Here is a 13,294-nt window from a genome sequence, read left to right as displayed (position 1 = left end):
ACAGCCATCCTCGTTTCTGTGGTGAAAGTGCTGTTGGGCAGTGCCAGGAGGCTGCTGAGGAAGCTGCTGTGGATGCCAAGCACACCACCAACAGGATTCCTGCCTTCATCCAGGAAAAGGACACTGTGTTGCCTGTCATGGCTGGGCCAACCTCAACCTGTTTTACTGTTCCTCGTGGCTGAGGCAGAGCATGAGGTATAGAGCACAGAACTGACTTCAGGCTTATGCCTGTCTTTTTGCCAGCCTCCAGCTAGTCACGAGATGAGCTACAGGCAGTCTTCCTCATTTTCTTTGCCAACCTCCAGTTATACCAACCACGCTGTTTGGAGCTGTGGATGAGGACAAAAACTTTGCTCACAGGACTGCTACTGACTTTACGTGGACGGCGTCCATACAGCGCTATGCTTCAGTTTTAAAGCGCTGAACAAAAGGCTGAAAACGTTTGACTTCAGGACCGTGCATTTGACCGAGTCAGATTAAAGGTATTTGTGGAAGTTTAACGTGGTTAAATTTTTAATTGTCCAAATTGCTTTGTAAAAAGATGTGCCATTGAGAAATGATTTACAGAATCAACGGTGTTTGGTGTAACAGTTTGCATAACAGTGATCTGTTATCAGTGAAGAAAACCATCAAACCCTGGAAGACGTGTGGGTACAGTGTTCTGAGAGAGCTTGCAGGGAGCCCAGAGCACAATGCAGTGTTCATGGCATCGTTCCCTTTGGTGTTCTCTCTCATTCATTGTGGTTTTGAGCCTGGTAAAAGAGATGGACAGGAAAGATGAATTTGGGCCCCCAATAATTGCAGTACATCGTTATCTGGTTTAAATAAGGCTGCTGAGCAACCTCTCAGCAGTAGGGTTTGCTTCCCTAACTTTTACTGTTTAAAAGTCAGCAACATGATCTAAAATAAGCTGTGTCTCTGATCAGTAGAGGAACCTGCAGAGGGCATTTCAGAGGCACGCGTTAGGGTGAGATGAATTGCCTTCTGGCTCTCTGCAGTCTGCGGGGGTTCAGGTGGCGTTGCAGACAGGTAAGCGAAGGAGGAGGGCTCACCTCCGGGGCGCCATGCTGAGACAGAAGATGGATGCCCCGACGCATGACGAAAAGCAGTAAGCACAGGTAGGTGGCAGAATGCTGCAGGGACTAAGTGTGAGCTTCATATTAATTTCTTCCCTGGGAAGCAAGCACAACTGATGTTTAGTTGCTTTTGAAAGGCCTGGGAATAACAGTAGCAAAGCCAGGATACTCTTATTTCCAGCTCTCTTTCTCTGGAACAGTGTAGCTGAAGGATCTTCAGCCTGCAGCATTTTGGTGTTCATCTGCGGTGTCACCAAAGGAATCCGTGGAAAGTTGAAACTGTGTGTCTTCTGAGCTGCCTGTGACTGGCAGGCCTGAGATGACATTAGGACGTGGAAGGAAAGTTTAAACTGGCATGGTACTGAAGGTGTCTCATTTTGGTCACTGCTCTTAAGTTTTCCACATAGAAACTTTATTTCCCTGAAGTTGCAATGTGCATCTGCTGTTCTTCTGAGCGGGAGAGTACTTTTGCAAGGGGAAGGATTAAAATTACTTTGTGTTTTCCAGTTTATTTGAATAAATTCCTCCAGCTTCCAGTTTGGCCAAGATGTACTTTTAAACGGCTGTGAATAGAGCAATGTATCTGGTGAGCGTCTTTCCACAAAACTACACGACGCTGATTTCACAGGAAGCCCAGAGAAAACCGGCAGACAAATGAGTGCTGTTTCTCAAAGGACCAGTGAGGAATCCCTGCTGGTTTCTCTTGGTAGCTAATACTGAAATTGCTCAGATGAGCCTCTTTGTGTGTCGGTCATCAACAACAGACTAGTAGAGAGACCCTAGGAAAGTAGAACTCTCTTATTAGTAGTTTATTCCATCATACAGGGAAGATAATACCAAAAAAGTAGGGTTTAAAGGTCGAAGTGTGTCCTTGCTTAAGCAAAGTGGCCATCAGGAGTCTTGTCAGGACTCAAAATTCTATGTGAAAGTGAATTAATGGTCTCAAGGTTATGTTTGTTTATTTTTTATTTTTTTTCCCAGTGTTAAGAAGGAAAAATAACCTTAGTTGTTTCATCTTAAACCAGTGTTGAAAATAGTTTATGAAAAAAAGGCTCACCTTGTCCGGATCTTATGGGGATACCTTAAATTGATGTGGTTTTGAACTGAAATAAAAGTCTTGATGCAAGACTTCTTTCAGAGTTACATTCCAATGAATCTAATCTCCTTGGTATTGAGAAGATATCCAAAATCTTGCTAAAATCAAATAAAGAGAGGAAGATGTTTAGAATTTTAATAACTGCAATGAACAAATATATCTTCCCATATGGCTGCTAAAGAAGATACTGAATCTGGACATGTGGTTTATTAAAATATAAGAGATAAGAGAAATGGAGAAGATTATAGAAAACAGGCATATATACATGAAACGTATTTGAAAAAAAGGGAAGTGATGTCAGTTAAATAGCAGATCAAGAAGCCATGTAAGGAAGTTACAGATCTCAATATTATTTATTTGCATATGTATTTGCTGGTGAGACTGACTTTGTTAGGGCTTCGAAAGGAAAAGCTGCTGCGGGCTTCATGGTGAAGTCAGCCGGAGTGGTAGATTGCAGTTCAGCCTGAAAGGATTCACAATGCCTTTGTTTTGAGAAGTGGCTTACAAGGCTTTCTGCCTTGTTAAGGTTTGAAAAGTTTCTACCTGAATGACTTTTCGTGGTCAGATTCACACGGATGCAATTTTCCATGTACCAGTCAAGTGCCCCAGTGGTTGCACAACATTTATGTTTCACTTGATGCCGGATGGAACAGGAATGAAATCTCTTAGAAGCCTCTTTCTAGCCCTCAGTTTGCGGGGGAGAGGGGAGAATATAATCCATTGTCAGTTTACAAAAGTATGCTCGTCTTCAATTCATGTTTTCTTCTTATGGACTGGAAGTGTACTTTTTGGAAACATAAGTGGGCTAAGCATGATCCAAGATATAACACTGAAAATGTGGATCTCAAAAGAATAGCTGTTCCCTTCTGTAGGGCCTGTTGTTAGGTGTATGGACAGAAGTTCTCCTTTCCTTTTCCTCCATGTTAGCACTCTCCAGGACAATGCGAGTGATTCAGTGCATGTGACACACAGAGCCACGTAACTCCTCTGCATCCCTGTTCCCATCGCAGTGACATGCCTGCCTAGAGCTGTGACAAAAAGATGACAATGAATGTGGTATTATCCTGAAATCCGTATATACAGCCCTCTGCTGAGGAGACAGTTTTGGAATGTGAACTTTGTCCTTTAATCCAAACATAGCCAAAGTCTGTCTCTCCTTACCACATCTCAGCTGTCTTTTTGAGGGAAAATCATGATGTTTGTTACATGGACATTATGAATATCTGAGTACGGGGAAAAAAATATGAAATTTGTCATTTCTAGTGTGGGTTGCCCAAAGAGTCATTTAACAGCCATGAAAAATGTGTCAGATATTTCCAAAGGCATTTAGGAGATGCTGATGCCCATTTGCTGTTAATGCTAATGAGAAGTGAGTGTCCAAATCACTTGGACGGGTTTGGGAAAGTCTCAACTAGATTCATTTCTTCCTGGAGAAAATTACATCTGACAGGAGGCTTCTGATGCAGCGGGAGGAAGGGCATTGGAGGCCGCTATTTGAATCCATTGTATTTCGGTTGAGAAGCCTGCCAAGTGTGCGATAGATACAGATGCTGATATCCACACCTCTATTCTGCTGTCAGCTAATATAATATCCTTTATTTTTCTGCTTACTGCATATGCTGTTAAATTAGATAGACGTATTTGCAAGGTGAATGACAAGTGTAATTGGCTATAAATGCTCCGTTTAGAGAGATTGCAAACTATGTTTAAGTTACACCCAAATGCACCTGTACTTGAGATGCAAAGTCATTCAGCTCCCACAGCACCTTCGTTATAACCATACTTCATCCTCCCACACAAATAGATTCTGAAGAAAATAATTTCTCCCCAAATGTACATCTGCTGCAAATTATACCAGCATCATTACACATGCAAGTATAGTGAACACAAATCTCTTGTACTATACGTTGGAGCTGGTTGAAAGATGACACCTACTTTTGGAAAACAAAGGAAAGCTAGAATAAAAGCTTGGCAATTTTTTTGATTTGTTTCAAAGCATTTACCAAATTCATTTGTCATGTGCATTTCCGCATGCTTGGAAAAGATTTTTTTCAAAATTTTTGTTGTAAATTAAATTTTTAAAATCCTTGAGAGGGAGATTGAAAGCATGGCTGAAGTTTTCATTGATCTTGTTAGGGAATGACTGTTGCTAAAACCTAGAGATCATTTTGATACCATTCTTTGAGACATCTAGAATTAATTTCAGAAAAAACATGAACATTTTCAAGAATGGATATAAAAATTCAAACTTTTTTGTCTTTTGAAAAAGTCTTTTAAAAAAAATCTGGTAAAAAGGCTATTTTTGAATGCAAACAGCTTTTCAGTGAAACACTTTGACCAGCTCTCCTGCAAAGTAACACTTGTGACCAGAAAGAAAATGGTGCAGCTTAATCGGTGCCTACCTTTCATTGTCCCCGTCAGATCTGCGGTTGGTTGTGTTAAAAGCACATGAGTGCAAAGCATTGCTCATTATCTCAACAGCCAGGAATCTTGCAGGTTTCAAATTCCCGATTTCTCTTCTGTGTTTCTTCATTACACTAGGTGGGAGTTGTGCACCGATACAGAGCAGACAGGGCCAAGGCAGTTTTAACTTCACTTTGTGTTTCAGGTGGTCTGTGTTCTCTGCTTTAATACAAAGTAGTCCTGAGGCTGCTGCACACTTTCCCGCGTTCTTTCAAGCTGCATCTGTCAAATCTGTACTCAGCAGCTGGTCTGCATGGGTGTTGTACATTCAAAGAACAGAGAGTTAAATAAAAGAAACTCCTAAATAAATTAAGTATAGATCGTGGGCTGAGGTACGTCTGATTTGGAGATCTATCACTTTTAATCTCACTGTGACACCTGAGCAGTAATAATGACAGTGCTCCATTTTGTCCTGCCCAAGTAGGCTGTGAGGTGCCTTTAGCTGTACAAAGCATTAACACTCCTTAGGCTTTCCACAGCCAAGACCATCTTCGAGAAGGCGGATGGAAATTCAGGTTCAAGGTGTCTTCTGGAGACCCCAGCTCTTGTCCTGTCACGTTCAGCACGTGTGCAAGTTGGGCTTTAACAGAGCCTCGGGGTGCCACCTGCTAAGGAGGCATAGACAAACCTCTGCTCGGAGGGAAGTTCTGCTGTTTAATGTTACAGGGAACTTTTTTACTTTAGAGCCAAACTGAATTATTTCTCTTTGCATCTCCCCCGAAATAGTATGAAGTGTTACACGTTGCTGCGCTAAGGGCTGTATGTGTAATTAGTGACTTGTATGGTTCCCAAAAGCTGCGGTCTAAACCTTAATCCATCCTTTGCGCTGATCACCATGCCACATTTCTTAAAAGCATTTATGACCTGAAGACTGCAATTCTTAGAGCTGGTTCCACGTTGAAACTGACTTTTATTAGGGAGACAGGATGTTAAAAAAATAATTTAAACTGATCCTCATTAGGATCTGGAGACATAAAAGTCTCTTGAGCCAGATTGTGACTTTCACTGCAGAGCTGTTTATGCAGCTGTTTATGCAGAGAATAGCTCACCAGGGATGGGTATTTGCTGCTGCTTTTGCTCCCAAGACCCCACACCTAGATTCCAGCCCTGGAACCAGGCGTTTGGGGTTCCTGTCTGAACAGCGTGCTCTCCTGAGGGTTGCGAAGTGCCTCGTTCTGCTCTCTGGAGAGCGGGTGGGTTGTCACAATTCCTCTGTCTCACTTGCAGCACCCTGGGGCGTGAGAACAGCATAAAAACAAAGCCAAAGCAAATGTGAAATATCTGACCTATCTGTAAATGTTGCATTTGGGGCTATTTGTTTCTGCGTATCTTCAGAGCACGTGGTGGGGTGCTGGTTTATTCCTTCCTGGGCTATCTATCTGCTTTGCTCTCAATAAAATGCAACTGTTTTTTCTATCTTAAGGGCTCTGCAGATGACTTAAGATGAACTGAGGAGCTGCCATTTTCCTTCTGCGTATCTGCAGCCAATAACTACACGTTACCTTTGTTGCTACCAGCTCCTTCCCTGCCAGGCTGCTGCCCAAGGAGCTGGGCCCCAACCTGCACCAATGCACGGGGGCTAGGCTGTCCCAGGCAGAGGGGCTTTGCATCTCTGTGCTGAATTCATGAGGTTCTTGCTGGCCCCTTTCTGCAGCCAGTTGTAGGCCCTCAGTAAAAGTTCAGGTTGTCCTGTCCATCTGGCTTCTCCTCTCCTTTCTTCCTGGCTCCCGATCTTTGCCATTCATCATCCCAGACCTGGGATCTCATTGAAATGAACATGCATGAGTGAAAACACCTGTGCATTGAAGCAAGTACATTTCCAACAACATTAAAAAAAGCTTTTCCATCTTGCTTATCATCTGTTGTTAGTATTTTGGAGAAAGCCAGCCTGCTTGCAGTTACACCATTACCTTTACATGCAAGGTCATGTTAACTGTTTGAGCAGATGCTGACAGTGTTAGAGACACCCACCTGCTGCAGATGAAACCCAATTAACTGGCCTCATGCTGTTATAAAAACCCCAAGCAACAGCTCTTCTGGTTCTTTGCCTGGGGAGAGAGATGTGTGGGCTGTGTTCAGGCTCAGAGCTAGGAGTTTTACTCTCATATGTCTTTCTAAAGACTCCTTCCTCTTGTGATAGGAGATGTAGTGCTGAATAGCAGTGTTAGAGAATGTTGCCTGTCTGATAAGGGAATTTTCTTTAAACCAGGTCTAATTGCCTTATATAGATCTGTGTCTTTTCCTCCTTAATTTCAGGGATATTTTTAGACTAGTCCGTTAGTCTGTGATATGACAGGACCTCTTAAAGCTCTGGGAAGCTCAGCTTGTAGAGTCTAAAAGGGAAGGGGATTTGCCTTGGAAGGAGGCTGGCAGCTATTCCTAAGGTGTTTAAAGGTGTTTAGATCTAATCCATACTAATGAGATAGCTTCTTATCTAACTGAACTGCAACGTTTCCTAACTGCTTTCTGCCTTCTTTTGAAAACCTATGTATTAAATTGCTATGAGACAATAGTTTCTAAAAGGCATTCTCCTAACCTTAGTTTCTTTACTAAATTGAATGAATCTACTGAAGTGTCTCTTAGAAACAAATCTTTTTTAAACCTGCACTCTATTCTTCTTAACCTCTTTGCCCTAAACAATTTCTGAGACAAGATGAATACCAGCCTGTGAAGATCATAGCTACATATATTCTATTTAAGCATTCACTTGGCTGATAGCCTGGAATAAGTCACTTTTGAGGGTTAAACAACTTCTGGGGCTATAGATGAGACTTCATTATGCAATGTGTGTGTAGAGTTATTACTGTAAGCCAGTCGCTGAGGTATGGTTGCAGCGTTCACTACATAAAAAGCCCAGGCACTGAAACCTCCTACCTGAAATTTGAAACAAGTGGGTTAACCTCTCTCTCATGGGAACCTTCCATAACTTGTCCTATTTTTCTCATTTAGGGTTCTACCTGCTTGCTGCTAGAAAATGTAGAAAAAGAAGGTTTCCATTCCTTGTAAGGATTATGTCCTTGCTTTGAGATGCTTTGAATTGCTAATACTAGCTTAAATATGACGTGGGCTAATATCACTGCTGAGAATCAGACCAAGACTGACAAAACTTTGAAATCAGAAGCTTCCAGTGTGAATCTCAGATGTCCCCAAAGCACTCGAGCACTGAAAGTTGTTATGCCTAAACAAGTAGGGTGAATGATCCTGCCTCTGGAGTTCAGTGAGGTAACCAGGATGGCTGTTTTGCTAGAAGTGTGTTGCTCAGAATGAAGCTTTTCTTGGATTCTTCTAAACAGCTATAGCCTTTTAGGGTCTGTCAGCAAAGGCTTATTTGACAAGGGCTGGGGAATAATAGGACCAGGAAAATGAACCAAAATCAGAATTAAATAATCTTACTAGTTTCATTGCTGATAGAAAGTTACCTACAAAAGCAGATAAGAGGGAGTTTCTAGCTAGATTTATCCTCAAATGGGACTGGAAGAGAAACTTGAATTGGTTTGGACCTGCATAGCAGGGGGGAATTTTGTCATGTTCAAAGAAGCGCCAAAATATTAAAGGTTCCAAATTTTCATGCTGCAACTTCTAACATCGGTGTCCTAGAAAAATCACTAAACCAAGTAGCTGCTTTTTGGGCCTGTCTGAAATGCTTAGGTCTACAGGCTGAATTTTGAAATCCCAGTGAAATGCATAAAGTCATCTTAGATTAAGAGTTCAACTCACCTTTACTGCATGCTTAGTGTCAGATGGGATGAATAGTGACATGCTTTGGATCACTTTTCCCACACAACAAGTAGCACATATATCTGTTTGAAATTCAGAGTGGAATAGGACACTCAGCTTCATCCTCAGCTTTTTTAGCTGAGCCTTGCTCTGACTTGCTGTATTTTCATGTGAGCTGTGTACCTCTTCCTGCATTAGTGTGAATTCTGAGTGGATATTCAAATGTGTGGGATTGCTGCATCCTGGGCTTGCCGTCAAATACCCACATCATTATGGGGAACCCATGTCGTAGCTAATGTGATGGGACAGTCCTTCGTCCTCTGCATGCAGAATGAGCACCTAAAAGTCACCGACCCAGTGCTTCCAAACGATGCTGCATTCTCTTAGGGCTGATGCCATGAAGCAGTGTATTACTACTCTCCTCTCAGGGCTTCGCTCATAAACATGTTTAACCTTCTATGTAATGGAAATGGATGCTTAATTCAGTGAATGGTTGCTCCCTTTCTGCATGTAAATAGTGAACTGGAGGGTGCTGACAGGACCCTCTAAAGGGATCGTGTAATGTAGAGAGAGATCTGTTCAATACAAATGCTCCCCCAGCCACTTCCTACAGATTAAGTGGCTGCCGGTGCTGTGCTGTGCACTGGAATTGTCAAGGCGTTCTGTTCCCCAGCCTTTAGAATGGGATCGTGCTGCAAGTCTTGCTTAGCCTGCACTTGCTTTAGAATAAAAACCTTGTTGACAAACATGTCCTTAACTCTTTCAGGACACCAGTACGGAGGTTGCTAGTTACTTTCTAACCTGCCCCTGGAGTTGCTGCATAACTTAAATCACCAAGTTATTCTTGCAAACAGTTCTTCCATTTCATTTTAATACTTCAAAGAGTTACTGGACCTCATAATATTGATCTATTCACTTCCTATCCTTTTATAGCTGCCTGTATAATTTCTGATCTTTAAATCTGACAACTATGTCCCCAAGATGACTGTTCTTAATGTTTAAATGATTGCTACCTTCCATCAAAAGATCTAGCATTAAAACAGGAAATACAGTGCAAAAGCAATAAAACAGAATGTCTATGGATTAATTTCAGTCTACCCTTTAAGTATAAAAACAAATGTGGGGAATATAGCTTGGTTTTTAGGCAAAACTGGATCAAAGTTCTCTAAGCACTAACAAGAAATCACCTGAAATAGTGCCTACTGCAAGTAAAAGTGTCCAAATTTCGTGCATTTCATGTATATGAAACTGCATAGAAAAGGTTATATCAGGTAACTATATGTAGATATCACAAAGACATACAGGATTATGAGACTGCTAGAAATAGCAATTAATGTACTAGGGCTTTCAGTAATGCCATTTCCTCTCCGTTGAGCATCACAGTTCTTAAACTTTCTTTTTTCTTTTTAGTAGATCTCTGTTTTCATGCTGAAGCCCGGTGTATAATTTTGGGGCATAACTTCTTATGAATGCCACAAAAATTCCCCGCTGCTCCCCTTCCTGTTCTTTAGACCACTGAAGAAACTACTAATGCAATTTTAATTTATAGCTCTACCTTTTCCTCAAGCTCTGGGACAAAGATTCCCTAAAGTGCTTTAGAACAGAGGTCAGACTGCATTTTGAAAAACAGCTGTGAGAAGTCTCTGATCTCTAATATAAACCCTAAGTTACCCAGCTCTGCAGTCTAATCAAGCTTGGAAGCTGCTGATTTCTAAGAGGGTAACTGCGCATGCAGCAGCCCTGTAGATCATGTCACATCTTCGTGAGGCAGTTAGATGCTATGGCAGGCCAAGTTTCCAGTTTTCCCTCTATTCCTCTTCCTTCCTTTACCTCTGGGGCTGTCCCTCAGGCGATAGGAGGCTTCTTAAACAACCAATGCCAACTGCACCCACGTAGGATGATAATTAGCTTCACCCCCAGTGCCGCAGTCCACACTGAAGCGCTTATAGCCTCTCTCTAGATCTATTAAGAGCTGCAGCCTTGCTGAACATGCTTCCCAGAGCCTCTGACTTTTGGTTTGACATGTTTGTCCATTTCTTTATTAGCACACGGAGCAGGGAAGCCGTTATCCAGCTTGGTCTGTTTGCTCTGGCTTTCTAGAGCAAACATCAAGTGACTGAGCCATCTATCTTCTGAGGGGAAAGCAAGCACGGAAGTCCAATCTAGCAGTTTTTGAATCTGGGCAACCTGAAGAGTATGAGCTTCTGGATTTCTGGGCTGTGAGGCAGATCCTGTTTAACAGCTTCCTCACTTACCTGACAGTCAAATCTCTAGATAAGTGGTTAATATCTGCCAGTCTTACTTCTGTCATTCCAAATATGCTTGGGTTGTTCACTGCTTGTGCAGATGGTGTGGTAGGGGCTTGCGTTAGGTTGGGACTGCGTTACGTACGTCTGATGCTTATACCTTATGCACAAGGAATGAGATATGACCAATTGGTGTTCCCATGATACTTTTTTTTTCCTTTTTTTTTTTCCTCTTTGCTTTCTAAGATAGGGCCCCTGTATACTCCCCTTTTCCTCCTGTTTCTACCCCAAGCTGCCTAAGGTTACACCACCTATGCAGAGAAATGCTTCTCTGAGGACAGAAAGGTGAATTACTGTAATTCCAAGTTTTACACGTTTCAGTTCAATGTCTGTTGAATTACCTCATGAGTCATCTTTCTTCAGAGAAAGATGAGCCTGTTTTTTAGCAAAGAGTGGCATACATCTGCCCCCACCTAGTGAGGCCAGGTGTTACAGTAGAATAAATATTTTTGAGATTGAAGGTACAAGTAGTGGGTCGATATGAGGAATTTTTGAACTGGCAGTGACAAAAAGTGTAACTTTGCTACTGGATCTCTTTTTTAAAAACTACTAGAAAGCTTTCTGAAGTGCTTCATAATTTTGGTATCTCACACCTCTCCCCCCACAACACCCCGAATTAACACACAACCTTGTGATTAACCAGCCTCTTTCAGGCAAAACACTTGTGATATGTAAAGCTGAGAAAGCTGTAACAGGAGTATCTGATTTTTAGGACTACTACTCTAAAATCTATTGGGGCAGGAAGTTCTGTTGCAGCATAAGCAGAGTATTAAGCTTTTCAGGAGGAAGACAAGCTGGGAATTCCTGTAATACAAAAAGGAAGGGATTTTAGAGGCACTCCCTTGCAAAGAAAGGGAGTTAACTGAGATTTATCAGATGTAAGGCAAGTAATTCAACTTGGAAAAGCTGGTTCAGACGCTGCAGCTTTGAAGCACTGAGTTAGTCTGCAAAGCACAACTCTGCGGAGATTTCAGCGGCCCTAACCTGAAACTTGAGGTAATGGTGGCCACTGAAGTTCTGTAAGGAAGCAAACCCTGCCTGCATAACTGCTCTGCATTATGGCAAGGAAGGCTGACTTCACGCAAGCTGCATCTCAGGCTCCTAATTTCATTTTCCACTGATATAACAGCCCTGGAAGGGTTTTCACTAAAGCAGGGTAATGGAATTTTGTGCAAAGCATCATGTAACAATTGCCTTTTCCCAGTTGCAGGCCTCATTTTTACACCCCCTTGTGGCATCAAGATCCACTCTGCGAGGGCAGACACTAAGCCTCAGTCATGTACCTGTCTGAATTACTGAAAGCTCCTCAAAAGCAGTTCTCATTAGGGCAGACCACAAAATAAAGTCCTCTTTAATCTTTCAGCTGGCTTATTAAATACAAGGTGTTGTTGGGGCTGCTCTGGTGTTGTCAGTCTAGTTTGATGCAAAGCATGAAAAATGTGCTTTGCCTTGCTGCTGACGGGGGTGCTGGATCGAGACTGGTGATTTAGCGGCTCAGCTCCCTATGTTCCGTGGTAATCTGCCACTTGAAGAGCTGCTGGTAGCACCAGGGTGGTGTTAAACCATAGTAGGTAATTTTTCTTCCTTGTCTTGTTGGCAGGAGAAGCTTTTGCACAGAAAGTGCCACTCTGACCTTCAATTTGCAAGAACAGAAATTGTAGCCTTTACACAGGCAGGGAAGGGAACCTGCTCTTATCTTCTGAGGGCAGAGATCTGCACCTCCAGAAAGCTTGTCTGGACTCATGTGAGTGGAAAATTATGTAAATGCTGTACCATGGTTGTGGCCACTTGCTGTCTCACCAGCTTGTCGTCTTATCGCTCTCCTTTTTTATTTTTCCTGTCACTCCTTAACATGCTAGAAAACATTCTTATTTCTTTCTGAGTATGAGAAGGGGGGCAGGCAAGTAGAAGGTTAGTAGTAGAGAGGAAAACATGGCTGTGGTCACGTCTTCCATCAAATCAGTTTCAGGTGCCAAGCAGTAACGTGGTGTCAAAATACCAAGCAATGAAGCATTGGGGTGATGCATCTCAATTTGTTTCAGTCCTCTAGAACCCAGAAGGAAATCTACTACTTCAGATCCTATCACGAAATAATGGCATCATGCTCTCCTTCCTCCTCTTCTGCCTCCCTCCCCGTTCCCCTGGGGAGACATCAGGCAGCTTTGGATAACCAGAGCTTTCATTCATGTGGCATAATGACATTACAAGAGAGAAGATATTTAAAAACAAGCCCCAAACAGGCCTGGAGTCAGCCTCAGCCCACCCTCCTTGTGGTTGGTGGGAGGGGGAATATGGTTGCCTTTCTGGGGAGGTGCTGCCCGTGACATTTTGCTGCCATCCCTACTAACGTTGGTCCTTTCATGGGCCACGAAGGACGGTTTGTCATAACCCCTTGGTTCCTGGCAGCAAATGCCAGTTCTGTAAGCAATGACTTTTGAATGACTGAAGTGGGGAAAGAGGAGGGATGACAGCCTGACCAGGTGACCTTACAGGCTCCCTGCTGGTGAGATGCCCACGATGAGATGCCCGTCTTTTGCAGGCAATAGGTCAGCTTCTTCTCCATCCTGCTTCCTGTGAAGGGCTCTGCCGTCTTGTAACGCAGCCAGGCGGGGAGAAGGGGGCTCTCCTGCGTTTTT

Source organism: Anser anser (genome assembly GCF_964211835.1).
Source record: "Anser anser genome assembly, chromosome: 20".
Classification (NCBI taxonomy): Eukaryota; Metazoa; Chordata; class Aves; order Anseriformes; family Anatidae; genus Anser; species Anser anser.
This window is presented reverse-complemented; position numbering follows the sequence as displayed.